The sequence below is a fragment of the Ischnura elegans genome (assembly GCF_921293095.1).
Source record: "Ischnura elegans chromosome 13 unlocalized genomic scaffold, ioIscEleg1.1 SUPER_13_unloc_3, whole genome shotgun sequence".
Taxonomy (NCBI): domain Eukaryota; kingdom Metazoa; phylum Arthropoda; class Insecta; order Odonata; family Coenagrionidae; genus Ischnura; species Ischnura elegans.
Genome location: NW_025791659.1, coordinates 4,570,557 through 4,589,589, shown reverse-complemented (window position 1 = coordinate 4,589,589; position 19,033 = coordinate 4,570,557). Strand labels below are relative to the sequence as shown.

Genomic DNA, 19,033 nt, shown 5'->3' with positions numbered 1-19,033 from the left:
GCGAATGAAGACATAAATAATTGCTTCCTCCGACCTCAGCCAAGAGAAAACACTGCAATGGTCGAAGAAACGTTTTATTGTTTTCTGGTAATCATCGGTTGCGACTCCATCTGCTTCCATGCGAACACATTACCCTGCAAATTACCCTCGAACTCAAAACTCGAACCTAAATAATGCTCGTAACTATATTTCTCGTTTCTGTTTTTTTTTCTTTTACGCAAACTTGTATAGGAGACACTGGTTTAAGGAAAATGAAAAATATGACTTCAACACAGGCACTTCATTTAATGAACATCAGATCAGAAGAGTATTGTTGCACAAGGTGAACATAAATAAATATATTAGGTCGCCAAGCAACGAACATCTGAAAATCACAAACATCAACACCCTTCCCGTAGTTGAGGATGTATTGCAGATGATTCACACAAAAATACATAAGTAATCTTCATATCGTTGACATTGAGCAAAATTAAAATAGTATGAATTCAGTGAGAAGAGCATGCAATTGATAGAAGTACACAAATAAATTCTTCAACAATTCCATCAACTGAAATACAAACACAAATATTGCAATGGCGCTGTTAAAAAATTACATGAAAACAATTATTGAACCATGCTTAATCCTTACATACACTTTTTATTTTTTATGCGATTTATGCCCTATTCTTAGACGATCCTGCGTATCCGTCCCTACATAACAAGACACCCTTCATGCATTTCTCAGTCGACCCTTCATAAGTGGTTGGTGGGTAATTCCGTCTTCCAAGTTCTCAGAAATGACGTAGCCAGATCTTCTACGAATCCATCAACTGAAATACAAACACAAATATTGAAATGACACTGTTAAAAAATTACACAAAACCAATTATTGAACTATGCTTAAACCTTGCATACACTTTATATTTTTTATGCGATTTAAAACCTTGGTAAACATATCTGCTCTCATTTCCTCAGCGGTAAGATATTCTATTAAATTTACATTTTCCATTTAAACTCTGTGAGACGCCGCTAGGAGCGTTGCTGCGCTGTACTGCACGTCCATAGAGGCACCCCAAACGCGAGCACGTTGTAGGTAACAAATTCAATATGTATCAGGTGTAGCGAACATCTCACGCAATATTGCATTTTTTTGACTATTTTATTCTATATTTTACTCACCGGTGGAAAGTAAGACCTGTTTTCTTTCTTTCCGTGCGATTATTGCACCCGTAAGCGGAGCAGCAAACCATCTGCGAATGCAAAGTTTAAATAGCATATATTTGCCTAACGGAATGTTTCCGGATGTAGATAATAATATCCATGAAAATAAACACACTAATAAATATTTACGTATCTTTATATGACCTCTGTAGCCACTGGTTTCAGAAAAAAACAATATTTACTCAACGTGTAAGCTTACGGCAAATCGACGAAGCGGGGCACTGCATGATGGCTAAATGCGCAAAAGTACCGTTATGCCTGGCTTCACCTAAGCGCTTATGCCCCCTCCAGATACCTCTATGTGCACGTCCAAGTTGCCTTCAACTGTTCGTGAATAAGAAATACGCCACCGGATACTTCAGTGAACGTTGGTATCGAATACTTCAGTCAAATCGGCAAATTTGCTATCCGGCCCGAGGGGCGATTCGTAACTTGGAATGCGGCCTTCGTGGCCTAATAAATTGGAGACCCCTGCCGTAAATTCATCACCGTGGCTAGTGCCGGTATACTTTAATTTTAAAGTAAGAATAGGAAGGACTTGGATGGCAGGGAGATCGAATATAGATTTAACCCTCGACCAGTGACGTGAGATATTTTGTAAACAAGCTGCCATGTTGTTTATTTAAACGAATTAAAATTAACAATAGCAGCGAGGAGGCAGTAATGGGGAGTCCAATGCATGCTGGTGATTGATCACCCCCTGCCAAACACCCTAGATGTGGCTCGCAGGGTATTACGTAGATGTAGATGTACGCTGCCAGTGTTTGGGACCCTCATGAAAAAGGCTTAATAACAGAGTTAGAACGCGTGCAAAGAAGAGCTGCCAGGTATGTGAAAGGTCGTTACGATAGTCTTGTTAGTGTAACTGACCTCTTAGATAAACTCGGATGGGAATCTCTGTCGGACCGTAGATTGAAATATAGACTAAACCTTTTAGATAAATTCAAGAGTAGTGTCTTTTCTGACGAAGTTAACCATATCTTGCGGACGCCAACGTACTACGGAAGATCAGATCATATAAATAAAATAAGAGAGATAGATTGCAGAACAGACAGATTCCGAATGTCATTTTTTCCACGATCCATAAGAGATTATAACGGCAGCAATAGAACTCGTAAATAAATTGCATGACTTGTAGTGTAGCCTACTAACCTATGTAAAACTTAATGCATGTTTCTGAATTTCTATTCTATATTCTATTTCTAACAGCATATAGTAGTATAGTTTGTTATTATACGGGACGTTTTTTGGACGGTGTGGTGTGCATGTGAGAGTCCAAATGCATGCTGCATGCTGGTGATTGATCACCCCCTGCCAAACACCCTAGAGGTGGCTCGCAGGGTATTATGTATAAGATGTAGATGTAATGGGAGGCAGTAATGATAGCGAGAGAAGACCAAGAGATTATTTGAACGGACAGTCGTGTGTTGAGAGAAGGAAGAGATGGACGTGTTATAAAAAAAAAGATCGGGAGAAAAACTAATGTTGTGGTGTATTGAGAGAGACCGGAGGAAAGGAATACGGCAGAACTCAAGGTCCTCACTGGTGCAGTTCACGGCAGTGGCTCAGTGAGTGGTGGTACGGGTTAAAACAAATGGGATTGTAGTAGTCATGGCGGCTTGTTGATGTTGTTTTTGCACGTGAGTTTTAAAATTATAAAATTTCTTTACAAAGTGTAACAAAAGTATTTGTAAAGTGAGTAGTGGATAATTGAAATCGTTACAATTTGTTACGCCACCAGTGGCTCTGGGAGACCGATATAAATCAAATATTCACGAAATGTTGCGACGGCATTTTTATTGCTTTAGTTTATGTTTCTTTATCATCTAAGCTATTATAAAACTTATATTTAATGTTATGCATTCCCAATACGAAACAATTTTTTCAGTAAAAAAAGCAATTCAAAACACGACCCAAGAACTGATAACAAACACACTTGAATTACACAGGCCAACAATGAAAATTTTTTTTTACTGAAAATACCTTATTCTTGTGTTTTTTAAGTTGCTGAATCCAAATATAATGGTTTTTAAGTTGTATCGCCCGCCATTTATTCACATTTTACAGTTAAATTTATGAAATTAAGCAATATCTTTAGAATTTAACAGCTTTTTTATAGTTATAATAAAATTGAAGTTAAAATAAAATTGAAAAAGTAGGTCTAATGAACGAAGATATTAGGTCTAAAGAACGAAGAAGAAAGACGGGGATTACTGTTGGTTGAAGTTCAGCAAGCGATTCATCGCAGAAAAAGCTACACAAGAAGCTTCATGAAAAAAAAGGAAGAAAATGTAGACCAATTCCAGTTGACAAGTGAACCCTGCATTATCACGCTGTAGTAAATACAAACAATTTTATCACGATGTAGCGAACGGTAAATGCAAACAATTTTATGATGTAACACAGTGTTTCATTGATTTCCCTATATACCGTATAGGAGTATTAGACTAAATATTAAAATACATATTGCTTGGAAACTATGGGTGATAGAAAAAAACTGAGGCCAGGTTTGGATTCGGCGCATAAAAACCTATAAAAATCAGCCATCAAAATAAAAAAGTTTTCAAAGAAAAGTTTTTTGTTGGCCTGTGTTATTGTTACCGTATTTAAGCGTCAATATCTCACCATTATTCAAAATGACGGCTTAAATGCCAAAGAAAGGTGGCTAACTAAGGTCTGTTCACTTTATCTTTGCGGGTGAGCTGGTGTGGCTTAACCGAGTTGGGGTGAGAGGAGGGAAAGTTTATCTACACGTGACTTTCCCTCTGCCAATCAGCAGACAGTAGGCGTGGTCTAGCACTTCGGAACGTCAGTCGCTCTCAGACTTCCGTCGTGTCAACTTCGTGAATCTGCTAGCTGTGTTGCCAAATCCTTTTCCCTTGCACTCCCCGTTTATAAGAATGTTACGCCTATGTATGCCTCTCACCAGCGGTCTCGCATTTAGCGGACAATATCCTGGCTTCTGAGATGGGATTATCCTCAATACATTGTATGCATTGTTTCGCCGCCGGGCCCAAAATATCTGTGGCCACGTGTGAGTCACACCTTTTCGGTGAGACACAAGGGCGGCTATGTACATTTGGCAACGTTAAGGTCGCTCCTGCTCTCTCTCTCTCGGTACTACCCCTTCCCCTTCAGCGGGGCCCCTCCCCCTTCAGCGAGGCCCTCCGAGAGTGTCCGGGATCTCACGAAAGTTGACCCGCAGAGATAAAATGAACAGATAATAATAGGAAAGAATTGAATTTATTTCGTTTATATTCCTTTACTTGACGCATTCTGCTGGTGAGACGTGACGTCTCTGGGACCGATGATCGAATTAATTTTTACAGATTTAAGTAATAAAAACGTTTAATTTTAATATTTTTATATCCTTTTATTTCCTGATGTATGTGTATTTATGACTGAAATCATTTTGTGAATGTTTAGTTTGTTTTCTGTTCTTGAGTTCATTTGTTGTTTGTTTTATTTGTATGTGAGCATGTTTGTTTATATTTTGATTTTATTGTGGCGATTTGATGCTATGGTGATGAGAGATAAACAAGAGATTGTTAGAAATAGAGCCATCTTGTAGTGAATGTATATTAATGAAAGATTAAAATACAGTGTGTAAAGTGATATTTTCCTCGTGTTTAATCGCTTTGATACGTTAATCCTTATAGTGATATTGTAAACATGTAATTTCGTTATTTTAATCTGACATGTACAAAATATGTTAAATTATCATAGTTCTGTTTAAAAGTCTCTAAAGTTGAAGTTGAAACATGTAATATAAACTCCTCCTAATGTATTACTAGCTATGCTCCCCATGTGTTATATGTTGTATTGAATAACTGGAACCTTCTAACAAGCCATATGGCTTAGAAGTACCAAGTTTGTATACGCAAATAAAGGCAATTATAAAATGAAATTATAAAAATAAATTACTCAAGTTGAAATAAACTACTCCTCAAGTTTATCATACAAAAATTTGAACCTATTGATTATTATAGGTACAGTAGATTCCGGTTAATTGGGACATATCGGGACATGTGCACTATGCCCCAATTAGGCGAACTATCCTGTATATGGGCATAAATAAATGTTGAAATGACAGAAAGAAGACTGAAGAATGTTTATAATGCAACATAAGTGTATTAAACTATTAATTTGATAAATAAATCAGCGAGTTCAGTTAATTTATTATCATTTTAAAGAATTAAAACATTTTTGTAAAAAATACTTTTCACAGTCTCGGGCGCCGCTGAATGAATTTCTTTTAATGCGTCCTATTAAAGAAAAGTCCTATCCTCTTGCGGATAGTATAACAATAAGAACTTTTAAAATAGTGAAATAATAGGAACATTCGTGAAAAATAAGAGTAATTCAAGGGAGGAAAATATAAAAAATAGTACTCTGAAAACAAAAAAAAATTAATTTCGTCGCGAGCATAGAGTGTATGTCGCCGACTCATGGCCCAATAAAGCGGCATGCTGTCCCAATTAAGCGGAGAATACTCTGGGATATTCCTCTATTGGGTTTTATTCTTCAAGATCTGCCCAAATTAAGCGGCTGCCCCAAGTAACCGGTGGACCCATTAAACGGAATCTAATGTATTTAAAAACAGTCATTTTGAAAATATTTATAATTAAAAAAAACACAGAGGTTTCTCGGACAGCACGCCAACGGTTGAGAGTTAAAGTAAAGATAAAGAAGAAATAAAAATGTTAAGTTTCCCTCACCTTTCATTCCCCCCCAAGAGCTCTGAGAAATTTTTAAGTTTAATCCATTTTACTGAATGGGATCAGTATTACTTATACATAGAATAATGTTAGGATTAATCAAATATCCCTCAGGGAGCCGTAAAACTCGCAATTTTGAACCATTATTCTTCAAATTTTTCTGGAGGAGGGCCCCCGCAACTCCTGCTCACCCTGGCGGATATGCAATACCTGCATACCCGTAAGTATTAGTTGCGCCTAAAACCCCCACTAGCCCTAGGGGGGGCTGGGGGCTGCTCCCTTCTGGTTACGCCCATGATTCATGGTTGCTTATTTCCCTAATAAAAATTTTAAGAAGTGCCTGTACCTGGTATAATTTTATTGGTTAACGGAGCAATTGTCCCATTTCGTCCGCAGTTAAAGATGGTACGTTTTCCTTTCTTTTCTCAATTTATTTTGACTCCTAATTCACCACAGTGCTGAAGCGAATATAATAATTTCATTCCCGGTTTCATCGCCCTAACAGCTATCCCTTTACTCCACCTAGTTAAATAATTGTGTTCCTTAAGATACACCTTAACTCGAGCATTTGATTTGGATGTTATTTGAATTAAAAATAACGTATTACATAGACGGTATTCACATTATATTCCGTATCTATTACCGAAAAAATCCAATGTTGAGCCAAGCAACGTAATGCCCCCGATGGGCTCTTCGACTAGTGGCGCCTCTACTGGCCACAGCCCTGAACTGGCTTCAAAATAGGAACATGCCTAAAGCCCTAGTTCCGGGGGGCTGCACTAGCCTTAATTCTTAGCTGCCTCAGCTTGTAGTGTAAAACTGTAGATTACACAACAAGGAATAGGGTAGTTTCCTTCATCAAAGAAAACGAAAGGCATTGATTGCGATTCATTACCCACCATTAGTGTATTCCTAATGTACAAATTATTTCGTTTTAGAAATACCGCTTTAGACGAATGGCAATGGTCCATTTTTATCCTCATTCGAAAAGGGCCAGATTGGCGCCCATGCGATGCCACTCCACGTGACGTCACAGGGACCTAGTTTCTATACGAGAAGATATGAGTTATACATCGTCTGAGGTTACCAATGCATGCCTGAGGCGCAGAGCTCAGGGAAACATGTCTCAATAATCACTTATTAAAACTGGCTAAGGTCGGAAAGTTTCCTTCGTTCGATAGGGTATTAATAATCCATATTTAAGCCAAGCGCTACCTGCTAGCAGGGTACTCTGCTACCTGCTAGCATCCTGCGTCGTATCAGTGCTCAAAGCTTCGCCCCAAGGATTAATAAAATATCCCTCAGAATGCCATAAAATTCAGCATTTTGTACAATCTTCTATATATGGTTGGAATAAAATTATTTTGCTTTTCTACAAAACACACACTTTATTGCCGACTAGTTTCGGTACACTGTACCATTTTCAAGACTAGTTTCAAGACAACACTAGTCTTGAAAATGATACAGTGCACCGAAACTAGTCGGCAATAAAGTGTTTGTTTTGTAGAAAAGCAAAGTAATTTTCTTCGAACCATATAATGGAATTCAAAGTATAGGCCTCAACAATTAAGTGCAATCTACTATATTATTTCTAATGTATTTTTCTAACATTTTTATCAACTTACACGCAACCAAATTCTACAAATGAGGTTCCAAAATGCACAGAATTTATTAGAGAACACGCGACGGCATATCTTACTTCCTGAATATTGCTATTGTTTCCTAAAATTGGTTTTTAAATGATTAAAAAAAACAAAAAAACCGGTAAATATTCCTGACGTTAACGGCGCACAAACTGATACATTTGTTCATTTGCAACAATATCTCGCATTCTTTAAATAACTTTCATCAAAATGCGGCTGATTCCACATTCAAGTCTCCTGTTGATACGTAAGTATGAGTCATCATGTGCGTTTAACAGAGGATAGTGTAATTACTTCCAATGTTGTGCTTAAAGAGGTCCTGTGACCTCCTCAATTTGTACATGAACAATCCAATTAAATTTGTACATAAGACACTGCCTTTTTTTCTACATTTTAAAATTAGAAACGCGCCTATCCCTCTGTGGACCTGCATTGAAAAGAGCGGAGGAAGCCCGCTGGGAGCGGGCGCATCACGCTCGTTTAATTAAAATTGCACTATTTACTAATCTCTCATCTACCGCTTATCCTGGTGGGTATTACATACCCCCACACACCCCGGTATTAGTTGTACCCCCCCTCCAGCCTTAATGCCTAGCTGCGTCCCTTGGGGAGTTAGAATATTAGTAACCTTCGAATTCATGCAGAGAGAGCCACATTCGGAGGAGAAAGCCCTCGACCATAATACGGGAGATCCAGGTTCGAATCCTGGTAAAGGCGAATGATTTTTAATCTGCGGAATTTTCGTGCAATTCGGTTGACTCCGAAAAAATACATCACCGTAGCTAGTGACGATACACTTTAATTAGAAATTAACGCGGTGACGCCTGAATTAAAAAGTTGCTGTGATGTTTGTGGTAATCATATATCTAAATGTCAATGAAATTCTAAGTCATCAGGTCACGTCAAATAACCATACTTTGTATGAGACACACATGCTATAACAATCATAAGAACATAATAAAACTGTTTTATCAACAGTACATAAGGCGTGAGTGAAGAATATCGAAAAGCTTGCTCCAAAAATTCCGTTTTTTCTTTGGCCTAGTTGATGATTCTCAATTTTCAAACGGCTCTAAATACGTTAATTACAGCTTTATTATCACAAACTTTTCGGAAAAAACTTATTTAAAATATTCTTAGTAATTTGAGACTCTCAAAAACCATAATTAATTACGATAAATGACAAAGAAGTTGCGTATAGCACTGCACTACAAGATGGTACCATTTGGTTCCGCTAGGCGTTAACAGGTTAACGATAGGAAGGGCATGGGCGGCAGTGAGATCGCATATAGAATTAAAGTAAAAGATAATTAAAGAAATGAAAACATTAAGTTTCCCTCACCTTTCATTTCCTTCTGAATCGTTACAAGAAGTCATGTAGAAACCATCCAGGTCCTCGTTCGGATTTCCTCCGAATTTCATGAAGAGAACGCGTATTTTCCCCGCTTTCAAAGCCCGTTTCAATTGAATGATGTGAAGGTCACCATTTCCTTCATTATATGAGCTTTCTATCTCATTTACACTGCTGGTTATATATCTTCATGCACACGCTCTTCGTAAATGCTCAACCGATGTGCGTGAAGAATAATTTCGTTCGCTTCTTAATTCACTCTATTTTTAATCTTCACGTCACACTTGCATGTGAATTTTCCCTCCACCACGAATGGAGCAAGCCTCAACTCACGAGATGCGGGATCTGCATTCTCAGGAAGTCTATAGGATGTAGAATTTTCTTTTTCAACCGATGAAATGCCGTCGTTACAAGTTTTGGTTTGGGAAATAGTTCCCCTCCATCATAAATCCCGATGAAGAGTATGAAAGCAAAGATTTAGGATCTAATAACAAGTTTTTTCTTCTTAAATGCGGTATCACCTGTTTGAAAAATGCAATCACACGTCAGGTTCTAAGTTTTTCTACATAAATCCATTTTAGACTTTGAAATACAGTCAATTCTTGGAATGCGAATATTTGAGGGACTGGCATTTATGGCACACTTGAATGTGAATTTTCCCTCCACCACGAATGGAGCAAGCCTCAATTCATAATATTCGGGCTCCACAATCTCAGGAAGTCTGTAGGATGGCAAATTTTCCTATTCAACCACTAATTTTATAAAGCACTCAAGCAGGGATTGTACAGTCATGGTAAAGCTCATCCACCGCCGGTTTCGAACCCAAACCCACGGTGTGGGAAGCCAACAATCAGTCCTCATAGTCATTTACTTCACTTTCATATGTTTCCACGAATCTCAGTCACAGAGAATCACTTGATTGAACTCTCTCTTTCCAGTAGGGTTGTTTCCTTCGTCAAAGATTAAACGAAAGGCATTGATTGCGATTCGTTACCCACCATTAGTGTACTCACAATATAAAAATTATTTGGTTTTTGAAATACCAGTTCAGACGAATGGCAATGGTCAATTTTATCCTCACTTGAAAAAGGCCAGATTGGCGCCCATGCGATGCCACTCCACGTGTCATCACATGGACCTAGTTTCTATACGATTCGATTGGAGTTTTACATCGTCTGAGATAACCAATGCATGCATGAGGCACAGAGTTCAGGGAAACATTTCTTAATGATAAATTAAAACAGCCTAATGTCGGAAAGTTTCCATCGTTTGATGATGGTATTAATAATCCTTATTTAAGCCAAGCGATACCTGCTAGAAGCCTGCATCGTAGCGACGTTGCTCATAGCCTCGCACCAAGGTGGCCTCACACGGCGGCAGGGGAAAACTGAATGACGTCATACGAGCTTTTCCCAGCATTCATACTTATCCGTCGCTTGAAAATTTTCACTTTTCATTCGATTGCGAAACATAGATATCGTCATTTAAAAATATGTACGCGTGAAACACGTTCTCCAGGAGCAATAATCTATCGATTTAGGCAATAAAATGGTATTAGAAAACCACCCTATTCCTGGATTCCTCATTCAAATACATGCAGGCCCCAACTGAATTTAAGAAGTAAACTTATTATTAAATCCTAAATCTTTGCTTTCATACTGCTAATCGGGATTTCCGATGGAGCGGAACTAAATCCCAAAACAAAACTTGCAACGACGGCGGGTCAACGGTTGAAAAAGAAAATTCTACATCCTATAGACTTTCTGAGAACGTAGATCCCGCATCTCGTGAGTTGAGGCTTGCTCCATTCGTGTTGGAGGGAAAATTCACATTCAAGTATGACATGAAAATTAAAAATAGAGTGAATTAAGAAGCGAACGAAATTATTCTTCATGCGCATCGGTTGAGCATTTACGAAGAGCGTGTGCATGAAGATGTAGAATCAGCAATGTAAAAGAGATAGAATGCTCATATAATGAAGGAAATGGTGACCTTCACATCATTCAATTGAAACGGGCTTTGAAAGCGGGAAAAACACGTTCTCTTCATGAAATTCGGAGGAAATCCGAGCAAGGACCTGGATGGTTTCTACATGACTTCTTATAACGATTCAGAAGGAATTGAAAGGTGAGGGAAAGTTACTCTTTTTATTTCTTTAATTATCTTTTACTTTAATTCTATATTCGATCTCACTGCCGCCCATGCCCTTCCTATCGTTAACCTGGTAACGCCTAGCGGAACCAAATGGTACCAGCTTACAGTGCAGTGCTATACGCAACTTCTTTGTCATTTATCGTAGTTAATTATGGTTTTTGAGAGTCTCAAATTACTAAGAATATTTTAAATTACATTTTTCCGAAAAGTTTGTGATTATAAAGCTGTAATTAACGTATTTAGAGCAGTTTGAAAATTGAGAATCTTCAACTAGCCCAAAACTCAACTACTTATAAAATTTCCCGGGGCAAGATCCCCAGTTTGGGCTTCCCCAATATTTTTTGTAAGTCGGCGTTCCTGGTCTGAGGCAACCTGGGTTCGAGGCTATGAACGCCGCTACATTGCAGGCTGCTTGTTGCCGAGCATGGCGGTAGCGTAGAGTACCCAGCTAGCAGGTGGCGCTTGGCTTAAATAAGGATTATTAATATGTACTCGAATTTACTTTCGTCTGGGATTTCTAAAACCAAATAATTTTGTATATTATGTTTCTTAAAACACTAATGTTGGGTAACGAATCGCAATCGATGCCTTTCGTTTTCTTTGATGAGAGAAACTACGCTTTTGGTCTTTGGTGAAAGCTCAGAACTGCGTCTCACGGTGATACTATATTGAGTTCAAATGGATGTCTGTCTTCATAGCTTCGCTAATATTTTTGTTGCCTCCTTAGATTTTACCTTCATTTTCCTTTCACTTTAATACTGCCCGATATAAAATCATAGGAGAAATATTAGCGTGAAAACGTAGCCTATGCGAAAGAATTCTCCTGGTTCAAAGCTAAATTCCCTGGGGAGATGTAGCATTTCACTTCTAACCACGCTTCGGCCACTCGTTGATGGCGCTGCGTCCAATTCATATTTCTTCGCAATGTCTTGATAGCTTGCTTCCGAGCTCTTTCTGGATCTCCTAACCTCCCCTAGCGATTCTTCAGAAAAATGTTCAACTGTGGAGAAAATGAAACACTTTCGTGAATAAACAACGATATTCCTCCCATAAAAATGACTAACAAGGAGACATCGCCAAAGTGATGTTCGGGATCTGGATACGGATGTTATTTTCTGAAACTATACAGGTAAGGTAAAAAGGGGCCCCGGCTTTCTTCCACATAGGCCCAGGTTCGAGAGATATTTGCTTGTAAAGACTTCGCGCAACAATAGTAATCGCCGCAGTAATCGCCGTGGTAAGGCATAATTCGGAGTTTCGTTTAAAATCCATAAATTGATATTTAACTTAAAAAATCGCAAAGTAACTAAATAAAACGAATGGGGATAAAATGTAACGGTGATTTCAAAAATTAGAAGAGAGAAAAACACGACCGTAGTTAAGAGGTAGCGATTACTCAAGGGATGTCATGCTGCGCGAAATCTTTACAAACGAGTATCGCTCGAACCCGGGCCTATGTGGAAGAATGCCGTGACACTTTTTCCACCCTGCCTAAATAGTTTCATTTAATAACATCCGCATGCAGATCCCGAACATAACTTTGGCGATGTATGCTTGTAAGTACAGAGAAAATGATTTTGGGAAATTATATCGAATTTAATGATTTGACAAATAGGAAAAGTAATAGGCAAAAATGCATATATCGAGGTACTTTGCAGTAACAATTCCAAATAATATCTTCTAAAAATTATGTTGGTGTATGGAACCTTGGCATGGAAATTAATTTATGGACAAACATTAGTAAGGATTGAAAAAAATGGCTATGGAGTTTACTTACGATTCCTAGATTTTGTCAAAATTCTCTACGAAAAACTCCACTGCGACATCAAGGACATGGAATGGCTTGTAAACCGCTATCAGGGCAATGCAGGGATCCTGTTTCCTTAGTGCTTGAATTTTGAGCAATAGAATCTTGGAGATAACTGAAATAAAGTGAAATATATTAAAATGAATGTATTAGAAGGTTAACTTACACACTAGATAATCATAATATTCTCTCATAAAAATATAGCGAAAAATCCACAGAGGAAAAATCATTTGCCTTGACCGGGATTCGAACCCGGATCCCTCGATTTCTGGCCGAGAGCTTTCGGATTACGGGTCTGCTGGTCGCATCATATGCTCAGCAATCCATACCACCTTGTCCGGTATAGTCCACAAATTTCCACAGGGAAGAATGGCGCCTCGCTAGCTTAACTGGCTAAAGCACTCGGCCAGAAATGGAGGGATCCGAGTTCGAGTCCCGGTCAAGGCGAATGATTTTTCCTCTGTGGATTTTTCGCACTATTAGTGCATTGCGGGTGACTCTGTCAAAAGTAATCTCCGTGGCTAATCTCGGTATACTTCAATATATATAAACATTAAAAAACGAGGGCAGGTTTTTTTGGAACCTGCGATCGCTGATTAAAAACACCTGACAAGCGACAGGCGGGTACTGCGCGGATAGGGCAACTGTATGTCCTCCGCACCACACGCTCAAGTAATTTATGACCGTAAGTTGCTAGTTTAAAGACCGCATGACATTTTACAATTTATTGACCAATGAACAGGCGCGCAATATTGTTTAAAATATGGGCGGTACGTACCGTACGACAAGTATCAATATTTGCACCAATATTGGCCGAAGTAGTGTTCTAATGTCCCGCTGGAGATCGCCACTGTATTACGATGATTTTGGCGTTGCATAAGCACTCGTGTGACTTTCACGGTTCAATCAGTATTGAAACAACTTCTGCCGTCCACATTTCAGAAACTTCAAGCGAATTTTCGGAACAAATACAATGTTTTACAACCAAAACTGATTCTTTGCGAGGAGCTTCTTGTTTTGGTCACTAGGAGTCAACGAAACTGACTTCAAATTGGAGGTAGGCCGCGAGATAATAGAACCTGTTCTAAATTTCGAATTGGGCGAGAAATTGTGTGCAATATTGTGAAAAGGATATTGTAATAGAAATTGGTGCGTGTCAGTTGGACCTCACAATCCAATATCCAATAGATTGGCCAATAAATTGGGAAGTGTCATGCGGGCTTTAGGCTAGCATGTCCGACCAATCCTTAAGGCCGTTTTACACGGTACACGGAATTGCGCAGGTTAGAGCGGCAATAATTTCTAAAATGGCGTGGAATTGCGCGAATGCATGAACGAAATTAGAACAGGGGCTATTTTGCCGTCTCGCATCTACGCATTCTCTCATGTGTTCTAGCAATTCACCGCTTTACACGACGCAATTTTGATTGCGCCTTCACACGTACGTCAGACTGCGCAATTCCGTGTACCGTGTAAAACGGCCTTTACACTCTATCATGCCTTCGTGTTGTATTCGTGATGTAGATTAACAAACCACAAGGTCAATCTTTCAGGGTTTGTGCTCACATGCTCATGAAAAACCCAAGATTTTGAATGTAGTACGTTCACGAGTAGAAAAAATATCTGCTTAAACTCTTTCTTAGCTTCGCTATATTTATTTCGATTCATCCGTTTTATCTTGCGCCTGATAAAAAAAAAACAAAACTGTCCAAGGCCGTAGCCAGGGGAGGGATCAAGGGGGATTTATCCCCCCCCCCGAAATGAATAAAATTTAAATAGATACTTTATGCTCGCTTGGTGCTCACACGACGATATTATATAGTGGCGCAGGCACATCTAGCAGTCCAATGGGACTTAATTCAATAATTATCTAAGCGATTTTGTAGGTGCAGTGTTTGTAGTTGCAGTGCAGTGTGTGAAATAATAGTACTGTGAATTAGTAGAGAGGTGAGTTACTTATGCACCTCCTGAGGGACCGCAGAATTCACATCGACAGCGAGGAGTTAATTCATTTGGTCGCTGCAAAGAAAAGCTAGAAGTCTAAATTCAATTTTATAATAATATTTTCATATTTTCCTTCAAGGGTTTATAATAAATATGTATATTTAACCGTATACGCTATTTTATTTATCTTATGAAAATAATTTTATGTTTGCCTACTATTCCATAAACCCCCCACCGAAAATATTTTCTGGCTACGGCCTTGTAACTGTCATATATCAGAAGGTGCTTAACTCAAGATATTAAAGCCGAATTACACACACACATACACACGGAGCAGTGGTACGTTTACGCAGTGCACTTCCCCTAACCGAGTTATAACTAGCGCGCCACGAGTATGTGGCATATTAATTCTGCTCCCTAGGTGCTATTTTCACGTGAGCGTCAGTCGAGTGTCGTAAACTTGCTCCAAGAACGGGTTTGATATTAATAATTGCTTTATAAGACCATATTGTCTTAAATTTTCCGAGTTTAGACAAAAAATTAGAAAATTAATTGAAATAATCTGCATATAAATGCCTTGGTCTACGTCTCCGCTCGGTCGTGCCTGGCTTGCCACCGCACAATTTACAGCTGAAGGTTGGTTCAGTGATCATGCTGCTTCGATATCTAACCGAACCAAAACTATACAATAACAGCATACAAACAATAGATGAGCAACGGCGACCGCTCTTCACGTCCATGTGAAACGGGCCTAAGCCGTAATTAGACTAAGTTCAAAATTGGACTTAGGCTAAGCCGTCTTGATGCCATAAACGCCAGTATAATGAAAAAAAAAATAGTTTCAAAATGATGTGTGAGTAACCATGAAGTGCTAAGGAGAGTAGGAGAAAAGAGAAGCCTCCTAAAAACATTAAGCAGAAGAAGGGACAACTTAGTTGGCCACATTTTGAGGCACGATGGTCTGATGAAGACAATCGTTGAAGGACAAGTGGAAGGGAAAATGGGCAAGGGACGGCCCCGAATGAGTTATATAGGACAGGTTATAAAGGATGTAAAAGAGAATAAATATGTAGCTATGAAGAGATTAGCGGATAGGAGAGAGAAATGGAGAGCTGCGTCGAACCAATCTTAGGATTGTTGACTCATGATGATGATGATGTTTATGCTAGTCGCAATTAATGAAAATTTAATTAAAAATTAATGAAAATTTAATTAAAAATTAATGAAAAAGTTGACGCAGTATGATCACAATGAAGACAACAAAATATACAATAATCACGATGCCCCGAACCCTGGTTCTCTGGGTGATGGACATTAATAATTTCCATATTGTCTTTAATTTTCTAAGTTTTAAATTAGAGAATTCATTGAAAAAATCTGTATATAGATGGTATGGTCTACGTCTCCGCTCGGTTTTTCCTGGCTTATCACAGCACAATTTACAGCTAAAGGTTGGTTCAGTGGTCACTACCGAACCTGACCCGTCTGCTGGGTGATGAGATATTATAAAACTATAGGCGGCTTGTGAAAAGTACCGCATGAAAGTAATTAATTACAGCCAAACGGCCAAAAAAAAAAGGCCCATTCAACGGAACCACTACTAGTTCAGGGATGTGTTCACCATTCCGAATGCCATCAAAAATACGGCATTGAAAAAGGCGGAGCAAGTTTCGTGGTCTCCCCTTGTAAGTTCAAAATTGGACTTAGGTGAAGAAATTCTTGCTTACCAAAGGAATGGTCCCTCTTCGGTCCAAGCCAACGGCTGTGCTTTGCACTGTTCTGCTGCTGATGCTCTGCTGTCCGCTTCTTGTTCGTGGCACTCGGTGATCGTGAGTGAAACATTGAGATTTCTCTCCCGTATTTATAGGCAAACTTGACTCCGTAGACCCTTAACTTGTTTTCATTAAGGGCGGAAATTCTAGATGCGCAATCCTCTCTTGCGCTCATGCGTCACTTACGGTGTTTTTCGCATAAAAGTGAACATCCTGCGGCGCGTTGATAGAATGAAAACAGTTGCCACGGGAACGGAAAAACAACATCCGTGTTTTGGCCAACGGAGTATGTTCTAACTGCATTGCTTTCGATTCGTGAATCACTCGTCGAATCATTGTTTAATCACGTGCAAGCCAACATCCGGGACGAATCAATGCAAGAATGATTCCCGCTATCAGCTAAAGAGTTTCTAATCCTTAAATATTTTCTTTTTTTCTCAACACGTTCACGTTAGGTTGGGCATATTATTTAAAAGTTAATTTACTTTTTTCAAATTAAGTTACGCTCGGAATTAAAGTATCGCTACACCAATATGTACATAATCGCCAAAAATTTATTTTCATGCTTAAACATTAGCTATATTTTGACTATACGATTTGAGTGGATGTCACCGGCAATGATTCAGTTAGCAAAGGGTATTTGTGTATTTTGATGACTGGAGTCATACGAGAGCAGTGGAGACTGGATACGAAGTCAGGAAGAAAGAACACGTAAGTGCTTACAAAAATAACGAAAAGACGATAAAAGTAATTTTGTTATGCAACTGCCGTAGAAGTGATTTGAGAATGAATATTTTAAAAGTATGCAATGACCGCCGTGAATAGCGATGTTTCCTATTATTTTTTTATTGCCTAAATCGAAAGATTATTACTCCTGGAGTAGAAATTTCACACTTTTAGATTTTTTAATGACGATATCTATTTTTAGCGATAAAATGAAAAGTGAAAATTTTCGAGCGCGCGAAAACGCGACGGGTAAGTATGAATGCCGGGAAAAACTCCGTGTGACGTCGTTCTGGTTCCCTCTGCCGCAAGTGAGGTGACCCTGGGGCGAGGCTCTTAGCGCTGATACGACGCAGGATGCTAGCAGATAGCAGAGTACCATGCTGGCTGGTAGCGCTTGGCTTAAATAAGGATTATTAATACCTTATCAAACGAAGAAAACTTTCCGACCTTAGCCAGTTTTAATAGGTGATTATTTAGACATGTTTCCCTGAGTTCTGTGTCACATGCATGCATTGGTTATCTCAGACGATGTAAAACTCCTATCTACTCATATAGAAACTAGGTCCCTTGTGACGTCACGTGGAGTGGCATCGCATGGATGCGATTTTCTGGCCTTTTTCAAATGAGGATAAAAATTACCATTGCTATTCGTCTAAACTGGGATTTCTAAAACCAAATAATTTGTATATTATGAATACACTAATGGTGGGTAAGGAATCGCAATCAATGCCTTTCGTTCCCTTTGATGAAGGAAACTACCCTTTTCTGAGATAGATAATCTGAATATTCTGGCTTGTACACAAAAATACCGATCGTGACGTTGTACATACGAGAAAGAAAATCGGAATTCAAGCCTGAAAGAGAAAAAAATGCTAAAACTTGCCTGAAAGATAATCTGCTAGATTTTCCCTTTACCAATTGATTACTAAACACCATCAATGCATATTACTCTATTTTTATGTATTTCAGGCAATCTTTAACGGTACTCTGACGCATTTATTACTCCTGACCATTTTATTGGGATTTGTATTATCCTACAGTTTTCTACGCGTATCATCACACAAGAAATCAAAAATACTAATGTGCGCTTAATTATTATGTTAACTTCTCTATGATATTTATTCCAGTGGTTATTAACATTTCCCTGCGCAAAAATTCAAATAATGCTTAATACATTCCAGGTATCAGTAAATAATTTACCCACATCTTCATGTTCATCAAAAGTTCGAATGTCTAAATGATCATCATAAAATTTTTGATAGTTAAATAACCATCAGGAGCATTAATTACACGAGTTGTTTGCCTATTTCTAACCATTTTAAGGCACATTTAGTATATGTTTAATCTTTCACCCTTTCATTGAGAGGTCGAACTAAGGGTGCGATTCATAGACGGCACTTTAGGCTAAAGTATACTTTAGCCGGGCTAAAGTCTGCTTTTTCCGTTTCATAAACGTCACTTTAGAAGCAAAATGGCCGAATCGTCACTTTACCGTAAAGTGCCCAACCGGAGCTCACTTTAGGGCTAAAGTGTCCTTTACGGACGAATAAATATGGCTGCACCGGCTGTTATTGAAGCTGAAATATGAATATATTTAGGTTACGGAAATTAATAGGAACTAATTTTTTGGTGAGAACACAGCAGCAGACTGGCAAGTTTCAAGAAATAACCAGACACGTAATATATGTCTTTTCCCTGAAAATATATCGAATCAGTAT

The 19,033-nt window shown here is 38.6% G+C and overlaps 2 long non-coding RNA genes across 2 annotated transcripts; both read right to left on the bottom strand.

Annotated features, from left to right (window-relative positions):
• Nucleotides 1-265: 265 nt before the first annotated feature.
• On the bottom strand, nucleotides 266-8,953 carry LOC124172862. The gene is made up of 2 exons (XR_006868301.1): nucleotides 8,904-8,953; nucleotides 266-809 (listed from the first exon to the last, which is right to left on the bottom strand). It is a non-coding gene; the product is annotated as an uncharacterized LOC124172862 (long non-coding RNA).
• A 2,669-nt stretch (nucleotides 8,954-11,622) lies between these two features.
• LOC124172945 lies at nucleotides 11,623-16,634 on the bottom strand. The gene is made up of 3 exons (XR_006868325.1): nucleotides 16,545-16,634; nucleotides 12,844-12,988; nucleotides 11,623-12,066 (listed from the first exon to the last, which is right to left on the bottom strand). It is a non-coding gene; the product is annotated as an uncharacterized LOC124172945 (long non-coding RNA).
• Between the last annotated feature and the right edge of the window lie 2,399 nt (nucleotides 16,635-19,033).